Here is an 11,680-nt window from a genome sequence, read left to right on the forward strand (position 1 = left end):
GGTTAATGTTTAAAAAAACGATACAATAAAAACTTTTCACTGCTTCTAGCAACTCATCTCCTAGACCACATCGTCCTATTACCCTACAGAGAGCATCTCTATCAACTCTATCATATGCCTTCTCCCGATCCATAAATGCTACAGCTATCACACGTTAATGTAGCTTGTCGCTATCAGCAGGGTAGCGATATACAGAGATGGGCGCTGCAATAAGTTGAAAGGAAGTGGTCTTCATAGTCAGGTCTTCGTTACAGACGGGTAAACGCTCGTAGAGGGGGGTAACTGTTACGTAACGGTCAGGTCACTGATATAAAAAGGTGACATTTACCACAAGTTGTTGGTATATACATGTATATATATTTTAAGCATGACCTTAACCACAGATAAGGTTTGTGTACATATAGGCGACCTCTTAAACCAGTTCCTGCTATGTATATATATATATATATATATATATATATATATATATAGGTGGCCTCTCGAGCCGGCATACACTATAAGAACACAACCATTGGCTGCAGTTTACCAGCCCAATCCACCATAGAGACACATCGACCAGACACATATCACTGCTGGAATGTTTATGTAAGAAAATCTTATACTCCAGCTGAGTCACAAGATGCACCAACACATTTCCAGATTTCGTAAAACCGAAGCACGAAGATGATATCATCTTATATCACAGGGTTATCAATTCACCCACGTCCCAGCGAAGTACTTGCGCGACCTAGCCCCGGCGCCCAAAAGGCTAATATTAGCTTTGGCGTAGCTGAACGACAGCTGAATCAAAGCTATAATAATAATAAAGAATTGAATCAAGCATCTGCCACTTTTGATCCGCTAAAACGGAGCGTGTAATTGACGGCGTTTATACTTTACGAAACAACGGAAAAGTACCCGTCGCTAAACCTGTCGGGTAATTAGCTCTCTCTCTCTCTCTCTCTCTCTCTCTCTCTCTCTCTCTCTCTCTCTCTCTCTCTCTCCATCTACCTTCTTTCTCCCAGTCCGTCAGTACCTTCCCTATCCCACTTTCTCCATATTTTTTCTCAACTGCACTTTATTCCCTTGACAGTTCCCCCTCCCACCCACTATCCAATGCTTATCTCTGTTTAATATAATCATCTTCATCAGTTCACCTTCAGCAGTTCCACTCTGATATGAATCAGAGTGGAACAGAACGGTGGATGTGAATCAGAATGGAACAGAACGTAGATATGAATCAGAGTGGAACAGAACGGTGGATGTGAATCAGAGTGGAACAGAACGGTGGATGTGAATCAGAGTGGAACAGAATGGTGGATGAGAATCAGAGTGATGTGAATCAGAGTGGAACAGAACGTAGATATGAATCAGAGTGGAACAGAACGGTGGATGTGAATCAGAGTGGAACAGAACGTAGATATGAGTCAAAGTGGAACAGAACGGTGGATGTGAATCAGAGTGGAACAGAACGTAGATATGAATCAGAGTGTCACAGAACGGTGGATGTGAATCAGAGCGGAACAGAACGAGGAATGAAGTAAACAAAACAGAGAAGAGAGCCTGAGTTATGGGGGCTGTTAAAGTAATCGTGTTCCCCTGGTGTCGAGATTCACAAATCATAACTAAATGTAATCTGGAGAAGTTGAGCAACAAATATAACCGGCGGTAATTACTCTGCGAAGCCAGGAACTGTCTGACCTCCCCAAAGTTGGTGCCGTGTCGCATTACGTAAATATCAAGTCGATAAGTATGGATGTTTGTATGTATGTAGGTAGGTAGGTAGGTAGGGACGTGTACGTATGTAGGTATGTGTTAAGAAACGCAAAAATAGCTTCTACGTTTTCTTAATTCATATATATATATATATATATATATATATATATATATATATATATATATATATATATATATATATATATATATATATTCCTATGAGTCCACGGGGAAAATGAAACACGATAAGTTCCCAAGTGCACTTTCGTGTAATAATCACATCATCAGGGGAGACACAAGAGAGAAATATAACAGTCTGTTGATATACATCGAAGAGACGAAGCTAGGACGCCATTTGGCGTCATTCAAGAAGGAAGAAGAGGCAGTAAGAGAGAGAGGAGCTCCACAAGCAACACCCCCCCTCGCCTCTCCCTCTCACACCAGACCATCTGGAATCAGCCATGTAAACCACGTCACAACCAAAACGTCGCCGAAGCTCCCACCCGTTACCGGGGCATTTGTTACTTCTCGTATACCTGGAGTCACTGCTAATTCCATCTTGTACACCTGGAGTCACTGTTAATTCCACGCTGTACACCTAGAGTCACTGTTAGTTCCACCTTGTACACCAAGAGTCAATGTTATCTCCACCTTGTACACCAGGAGTCACTGTTAATTCTATCTTGTACACACAGAGTCACTGTTAATTCCACTTTGTACACCAGGAGTCACTGTTAATTCCACCCTGTACACCTAGAGTCACTGTTAGTTCCTCCTTGTACACACAGTCACTGTTAATTCCATCTTGTACACCTGGAGTCATGGTCAATTCCACCCTGTACACCCAGAGTCACAGTTAATTCCACCTTGTACACAGGAGTCACTATTAATTCCACCTTGCACACAAAGACTCACTGTTAAGTTCACCTTGTACACCAAAACTCACTATCAATTCCACGATTTACACCAGTGTACCAAGTCATTTCAATCTTTTACACGGAGTCACACCGTCACCTCCTCGTTTTACACCAGGATACTTCATCTTTTACACCTGCTTACAGTGTGTTCTTCCATCTTTTACACCAGAACTCCACGTTACTTCCACCATTTACACCAGAATTCCACTTCACTTCCATCACTTACACCAGATCTCGCCATCACTTCCACATTCTACACCGAATCGCACTGTTAATTCCACCTTTTGATTCCACCTTTTGCTCTCTTCTCTACACAAACATACACTTTTTACTCTCCTCTTCTACTCCACCAAACATCGCGCCTTCCACCTCTTCCACCAAGCCGCACACAGAACTTCCACCATTTACACCACAACACACTCTCAAGTTTCACCCTTTCCTCCGCCAAGATACACCGTCAAAAGTCCTTCCATCTTTTACGACAAGAAACAATCAAATCCATCACTTAATCGAAATACATATTACCTCCGTTTTCTACATCAGATAGCGCTTTAGCAATAATAATTCTCTCCCAGCCACAATCTTTCAAAAACATAAATATACGAAAGCACGTGAAAAAACAAATGAATAAACAACCAGCTACAATAAGTAAAAAAAAACAAAGAAAAAAAAACTCAAGACTTTTACTCCCAGTTCAACATTCTGCGTTCTTTTTTTTTTACACTTTCCCGGAGCTGCAATTTACAACGTTAAAAGGGGAAAAATTAGGTTTCTATTGGCGTTCAGCTGACAGAAGACGTCATATGCCAACTTCAAGAAGGAGGAAAGGGAATTCTTAATAAGGAAGGCCATTGTGGACGTCTCAAAAGTGCCGCGTCGCCACCCCAGCCAGGGGGTAGTCAGGGTGAGGGAGGAGGAGAAGGAGAAGAGGGATGGGTGAGGGAGGGATGGGATGGGTGAGGGAGGGTTGAGGGGAAGGGCGGAGTGCCGGGTTGTGATGATGTGAGGTGGGGGTATTGCTGGAGTAGTGGTGTTGGTGGTGGTGAGCAGGGGGGTGTAGCTATGTGGTGCAGGCATAGGTACAGTTGGCGACAGAGGGGTGCACACAGATGGGGTCGTAGTGGTGGTAGTGGTGGCGACTCGTGGTGGCAGTGGTGATGGTGTGGTTAACGCTGTGGTTGGAAGAAGCAGTGGTGGCAGTGGTGGTGGTGGCACAGTTCTAGGGGTGGTGTTGGCAGAGGTGTGAGGTGAATTTCAATCCTAGGATCACCACACATTGGTGTCTCTTCCCACAATTGGCTAACACCATGACAGGATTTTTTTTCCCAGAACCAAAAAGCAAAATCAACAAGCATAACAAGCTTTTCTTCCTAGAATCAACAAGCACAACAAGCTCTTCTCCAAGAACCAACATGAAAAACAAACTCATCCTTCCTAAACCCAACAAGCAAAATAACCTTGTCTCCCCAGAAGCCATAAACACAACAAGTTTTTTTCTTTCCAGGATCAACACATCATGGTTTTCTTCCCACAGGAAGAGGAAACACAAGCTCCCGCACCCCCCATCCCCGATAAGCAACAAGCGCAAGACAAGTCCCTCTTTCTCCCCCTCACAGAACACCTTCATTCACCAGGACCAACTTGTGTCTCTAGACGCATCGGCCATCTGCTAGTCTTCGCTCACTATACATTCGAAGTGATTAAAAACCATCACGTCTCTCATCCGAAATATGATTATTCATACATACACGATCAATTACGATACTTAAAAGATGAGAATGGATGTGAGCTGACTAGGGAGGTAACATTAGGCAAATAAACCCTGAAACGTTTCTATATGCAGTTGAATCATGCTAAGCAGTGCTTACTTGGGTCGCCAGGGATTATTACGGCATTAATCCTCTGTAGCTCAACAGAATTCCTAACCGTAGATTGCCTTATCGGTTTCACTACCTGCGTAAATAACTTCGCCCTGATCGATGCTATAATTCACCTGCCATACATGAGTCCAGTCCATCACTTTGTCTCTATATCAGCTTAGAGTTATAGATATTCCATTTCCAAAGTGGTTTGTATTCCAGGTTTAGAATCGTCGGCGAATTTTGATATCTTACAACCACAGACTATTATCAAAGTCATGTGTGTGTGTGTGCGTGCGTGCGTGCGTGCGTGCGTGCGTGCGTGCGTGCGTGCGTGCGTGCGTGTGTGTGTGCGTGTGTGTGTGTGTGTGTGTGTGTGTGTGTGTGTGTGTGTGGGTGTGCGTGTGTGTGTGTGTGTGTGTGCTTGCGTGTGTGTGTGTGTGCGTGCGTGCGTGCGTGCGTGCGTGCGTGCGTGCGTGCGTGCGTGCGTGTGCGCGTGTGCGTGCGTGTGTGTGTGTCTAAGACCCGGTTCCATGACTGATCCGGGCCATATATGTTCAACGATCCTTACCACTTGACAAATCTCTAGAATTAACTTGAAAAAAAAAAAAAAATCCCTCACAAATTCTTCTTTCAACAAGTTCTCCGTGGGAAGCTAACTTAACAATAGAGATTTCGGAACGAATCAAATCTGGTAGGTATGTAAAAACTCTGGCGATAGAAGACCCTGATGACCACACGTACGATCAACAAATCTTTCTTCAGGGCCAGGAGGTCAACACCTGTGATCATCGAGATCCATACAAGGGACGCAGATCACCACAGGATTAAAACAAAAAAATAAATAAACATATAATCCAGACAGTATTTAGATAAAGAAATAGTATAAAAAAACGGGATAAACAAAGCTTTACATGGGTCAACCGTTTTCTTACGATCACGTTTTCTCTTCCTACCTCAACCTCCTACCCCCACCTCAACCTCTACCCTATCCCAAACCCCCACTAACTATCCCCCTACCCCACCACCACCTCCTCCTTCCCTACCACCTCACCCCTCAACCCAGACTCCGCCCACCATGTACCCCGCCGCCCAGCGCTGGCCACGTCATTACCAGCACTAAGCTGCCTCTAATGTACAGAAAATTGCCATGATCACTACGTTTCAAATGTCTGGTGGATTCTCCAACCCGACCATGGTTGCTTTTACAAGACCCTTACTTTTTTTTATCTTTTTTTTTTTTTTCAATTGGCGTTTTGGCTTCATCCTCGAGATTATCTACCAAGGAATAAGAAAATTTTTTTTTTAAGTTGCTGGCTTTGCGATAGTGTGCAAATGGACGCTGCTGCTGCTCTTGGCGAAAAGAGTATGTATTATGTATATGATAATAAGGAAACATTCTTTTTTTCCCTATCATTCTATTTTCTTTTTTTCCCTATCATTCTATTTTCTTTTTTTCCCTATCATTCTATTTTCTTTTTTTCCCTATCATTCTATTTTCTTTTTTCCCTATCATTCTATTTTCTTTTTTGCCTATCATTCTATTTTCTTTTTTCCCTATCATTCTATTTTCTTTTTTCCCTATCATTCTATTTTCTTTTTTCCCTATCATTTTATTTTTTCCCTATCATTCTATTTTCTTTTTTCCCTATCATTCTATTTTCTTTTTTCCCTATCATTCTATTTTCTTTTTTCCCTATCATTCTATTTTTTCCCTATCATTCTATTTTCTTTTTTCCCTATCATTCTATTTTTTTCCCTATCATTCTATTTTCTTTTTTTCCTTATCATTTTAGGGATATTGTTGATCTAGTCACTTACTCTAGGAACATGCTCTCGATAGTAAGTGATTTTCATAATCCTACATGTTCTCTATAACTACTAAATGGTCGATAAATATCATCATTTGTTGAATGAAATAAAAAAAGGAGCCTTTTTGTTTTTTTCTTTACTACAGTGTTGAAATAAATAGCGAGGCTTTAATTCCATGTTATAGAAAACATTCTCTTATCATCACCCTGTCACTGCAATCCTGCATTGCTGTCATCACACCAACGTAGAGGAAGAGTCACTGTAACCATCTCAGACAACTACCATCGGGCAGTTACCACAATGTTACACGAAACTATGACCAGCAAAGCGTCAAGGCTTCTGCAGGCTGGCTTTCGCAGGAATTTTCGCCTTTAAGTCTGAGGCTACGAAGGTTATTTCTTTGTTTTGCCATCCTGTGTCCAGCTATGCAGATCAAGGAGTCAGGATGCTTGTAATTTCTTCTACCAGATAACCTCGCCATAGACCATCAGGGTCTTGTGTTATCTGTCCTTCCCATGTATACTGTCCTCCAGCAGATAACCTCGTCATAGACCATCAGGTCTTGTGTTATCTGTCCTTCCCATGTACTGTCCTCCAGCAGATAACCTCGTCATAGACCATCAGGTCTTGTGTTATCTGTCCTTCCCATATACTGTCCTCCAGCAGATAACCTCGTCATAGACCATCAGGGTCTTGTGTTATCTGTCCTTCCCATGTATACTGTCCTCCAGCAGATAACCTCGTCACAGACCATCAGGGTCTTGTGTTATCTGTCCTTCCCATGTATACTGTCCTCCAGCAGATAACCTCGTCACAGACCATCAGGGTCTTGTGTTATCTGTCCTTCCCATGTATACTGTCCTCCAGCAGATAACCTCGTCACAGACCATCAGGGTCTTGTGTTATCTGTCCTTCCCATGTACTGTCCTCCAGCAGATAACCTCGTCATAGACCATCAGGTCTTGTGTTATCTGTCCTTCCCATGTACTGTCCTCCAGCAGATAACCTCGTCATAGACCATCAGGGTCTTGTGTTATATGTCCTTCCCATGTATACTGTCCTCCAGCAGATAACCTCGTCATAGACCATCAGGGTCTTGTGTTATATGTCCTTCCCATGTATACTGTCCTCCAGCAGATAACCTCGTCATAGACCATCAGGTCTCTCGTTGGGCGGCCTTCCCATTCACTACGAAAATCACCTTGAATATGGTACCACCAGTTTTTTTTTTCTCCTCAGAGCCCTTCATTATCCCTGATCCGCTAATGGCGTTTCTTATTTACAAATCGCATCACCTGTCTAAATGAGGAGGCTCAACTCATGACATTCAACCAACGGGGAGAAGCGGGCTATTCCCGGAGTTGAAGATGACTGTGCAATCTTGTTGCAGATCCCAACGTACCTTATTCAAGGCCTGAACACGTCCCACCATCAATATATCTCTTAAGAGTTTAACCATCTCTCTGATCAACCCTTTAACTATAAATAACATCACATACGCTCTTTTTCTCTCTCTCTCTCTCTCTCTCTCTCTCTCTCTCTCTCTCTCTCTCTCTCTCTCTCTCTCTCATGTCTTATAAACACAGATCCTCAAATCAGTTTGGGGAAAAAAAATCTTACATAATGATTTCCTTTCTCATATCATTCCTCATTAATCCTCAAGGAAGGGGATTAAGTTTAGCATCAACCCCTGGAGCAAAAACATCATTGACGTTACAAAAAAAAAAGGAAATTTCATCGGGAATCCTTCTACCCGACCCCCCCCAAAAAAAAATCACAAAGAAAAAAAAACATCCTTAATGTCCCTAAAATCAATTAATCCACAGCTCCTGTGAAAAAAAAAAAAAGTTTCTCACTATCGACCCTCACGAAAAAAAAGAAAGTTCTATTTCTCCCCCCCCACTTCAACCCTCCTTCGTGACTCGAACCCCCGCCTTCGCCCCACCTTTTCACCTATCCCTCGAGCCACTTCTCCCCCTCCACCCCTTGTCTTCTCACTACCTTATCTCCCCTACACCCACCCACCCCCAACACACACACACACACACACACTTTAGCACCAGTTCAAGCGGTCATATTCCCTGAAGAACTTTTTTTCCCCTCGAAAAAAGTTAGTAAATAACTAAGATTTTTTCTCCTGACGAAGCCCCACCCAAGGCACAAGTTCTCTAATAAGGCAAAGAAAGAGGAAGTGAAAGACTCGCCCGAGAAAAGAGCTTACCCCGAGGCGGTGCTAGCCATTCATCGGTGGGCCTGCCCCACCACCGCCGCCGCCGCTTCACCAAGTAGGACCTCCAGCACTATTGTCTCCTCGTCCTTGTGCACTTGGTGCCACCTCGTGAAGACTCTGCGCCACCCTGGAGGTCGACCTTGCGAGCCACATCTAGTAAAGGATCTTTAGTCAACTTAAGCTTGACGGGGCGAGGGCTCCTAACCAGGTGGAGTGTGCTTCTAACTTCCTTCACCGACAGCTTGAGGAGGACCTTCGGTAGCCGAGGAGGACCGTCGGTATTTGAAAATGTTTCGCCAGTTGAGGAGGACTTTCGTCAGTTGAGGGGGACCTTCACCAGTTGAGGAGGACCTTCGCCAGTTGACGGGTACCTTCGCTAGTTGAGGAGTACCTTCGCCAGTTGAGGAGGACCTTCGCTAGTTGAGGAGGACTTTCGTCAGTTGAGGGGGACCTTCACCAGTTGAGGAGGACCTTCGCCAGTTGAGGAGTACCTTCGCCAGTTGAGGAGGACCTTCGCCAGTTTAGGGGGACCTTCACCAGTTGAGGAGGACCTTCGCCAGTTGAGGAGGACCTCCATCAGTTGAGGAGTACCTTCAACCCTATCGGAACCAGAGGCTTGTATACCTTATTACAACACCATTTCACGTTCTCTTCTGAGCCTGTGTCCAATTTCTGCGCGTGTATCCCACAGGTCAGGTTAACACACGATCCACGTCTTCTGCAGGTGATGCTTGAAGCCCTTGAGCACGAAGGTAGGACCCTCTTGCATAATGGCCTGGCCTTTGATCCGACCGTAACGATTCAGGTCAAAGGTCACTCCATTATACCTAAAGGATCGCTACAGCATCGCTCAGGGAAGCCATCCAACACTGATGTAAGGTTAAGAATCCTCATTTCCTCTGCTCGTTTCTGTACCTCACAAGCTTCCCGTGTAGATAATAGACACCAACCTGCGTCTCTAGGCTAGAAAACTCCAACGTACCTTAACCATCATCGGCCGGGATGAACTGTGGTGGCATCAATGCCAAACTGCTGTTCACTTTATCTCTTCGCTGATTGGCTGATGCCATGATGAAGTATACCATAACGACCAACCTCTATTACGGAATGGTGGTTTCCTACCAACATCGTTCCCGCATGTCTTCACACTTTACCGCACCTCACTGTGCTATATATAAGACTCTGTAGACTACATGGCTGAACATGTACGCATTCCTTAGGGAATCAGCGAGACCTGTACACCAATGCTGACCACGAACGGCCCAAGATGAGGGATTGTAGGTAAGTAATACGACCACTAGTAGTGGCAGCGTACGCTATATATATATATATATATATATATATATATATATATATATATATATATATATATACATATATGTGGTTCTAGAATTACCCTAAAAACCCTACAGGCGATCAAGATTTACGAATTGGTGGTTATATCTTCACGATGTGATGGTCTTAATGACCCTGGTAGTTTGATGAGTAATAAGCTCGACTCACTATCCAATCGACCAACAGCGCTGACATGATGTCATATATTATGAATGATTATGATCACATTTTTTAAGATCTTAACACAATGACACCGGAATATCCACTCAAACCCTACCTTCACGAGCATTATATCAATCAAGAAAAATATTCCTATTACTATATTAAAAAAAATTACTATGCAGCTGAAGCCTTTAACAAAGTAAATATAAAAAAAACATAATTATCCCACCGTATGATGATTGTGTACGCTGTAAAACACCGACATAAAGTACTTATATATATATATATATATATATATATATATATATATATATATATATATATATATATATATATATATATATATATATATATATATATATATATATATATATATATATATACATATATATATATATATATATATATATATATATATATATATATATATATATATATATATATATATATATACATATATATATATATATATATATATATATATATATATATATATATATATATATATATATATATATATATATATCCCTGGGGATAGGGGAGAAAGAATACTTCCCACGTATTCCCTGCGTGTCGTAGAAGGCGACTAAAAGGGAAGGGAGCGGGGGGCTGGAAATCCTCCCCTCTCCTTTTTTTTTTTTTCCCAAAGGAAGGAACAGAGAAGGGGGCTGGATGAGGATGTTTCCTCAGAGGCCCGTCCTCTGGTCTAAACGCTACCTCGCTGACGCGGGAAATGGCGAATAGTATGAAAGAAAGAAAGATATATATGTAGTGTGTGAAATTGTTCAGATCTCCCTTCATGTTACATTTAATGTCCACTTTGTACTGACGCTTTCAAATTCATTGTCGGCACACACTAGTTGTTAGAACACACACACACACACACACACACACACACACACACACACATATCCCGTAAAATGGCTTGCATTTCTCCCATATGTAATTAGCGCATGGTAAACTATCTTGTGACATTATCTTCTACTATCTTACCCCATCAATCAATGATAACCTATATCACTTCTACATCTGATGGCGGAGAGTTCACAGTATCATTTAGGTTTTACAACTGCCACACCCGTCGTTAGCTTCGTTCCCAGTGCTACACCATCAGAAACAGGGACAATGAACATTACCGCACACCCTCCGCCCGAACCACTTGAGACCATTAGTATGTCACTATTAACTTATAGGAAACTACCGCACCATTAACGATACGATCCCGTGCCTCTGTCGGTTTAATAACCCCCCCGTCATAAACATGTTGTTAACTAATATATGGCAAACTATGTAACTCTTATATGTACAACTGCGCTGTTAATCATCGTGTATTTGAATCCCAATATACCTGTTCTTACACACGCTGTAGCGATAGCCATCGTACCGCTACCATATGTATTGTTGAACTATTTAGAATATAATGGCTATCGTCCCGTTCCCTGTAACACACGAACTATCGTCCCGTTCACTGCTACCCAGCAGCTGTCGTCCTAGTCACTGCTACGCGGTAGATTTCGTCCCGTTCACTGCCACGAATCAACTATGGTAACGTTCACGCGTACACTGATACACAGCAACTATTGTCGTGTTCACTGACACGCAGCATCTATCGTCCTGTTCACTGCCACACATTCATCTATCGTCCTGTTCACTGCTACACATCAGCTAAC

Source organism: Panulirus ornatus, chromosome 11, assembly GCF_036320965.1.
Source record: "Panulirus ornatus isolate Po-2019 chromosome 11, ASM3632096v1, whole genome shotgun sequence".
Lineage (NCBI taxonomy): Eukaryota > Metazoa > Arthropoda > Malacostraca > Decapoda > Palinuridae > Panulirus > Panulirus ornatus.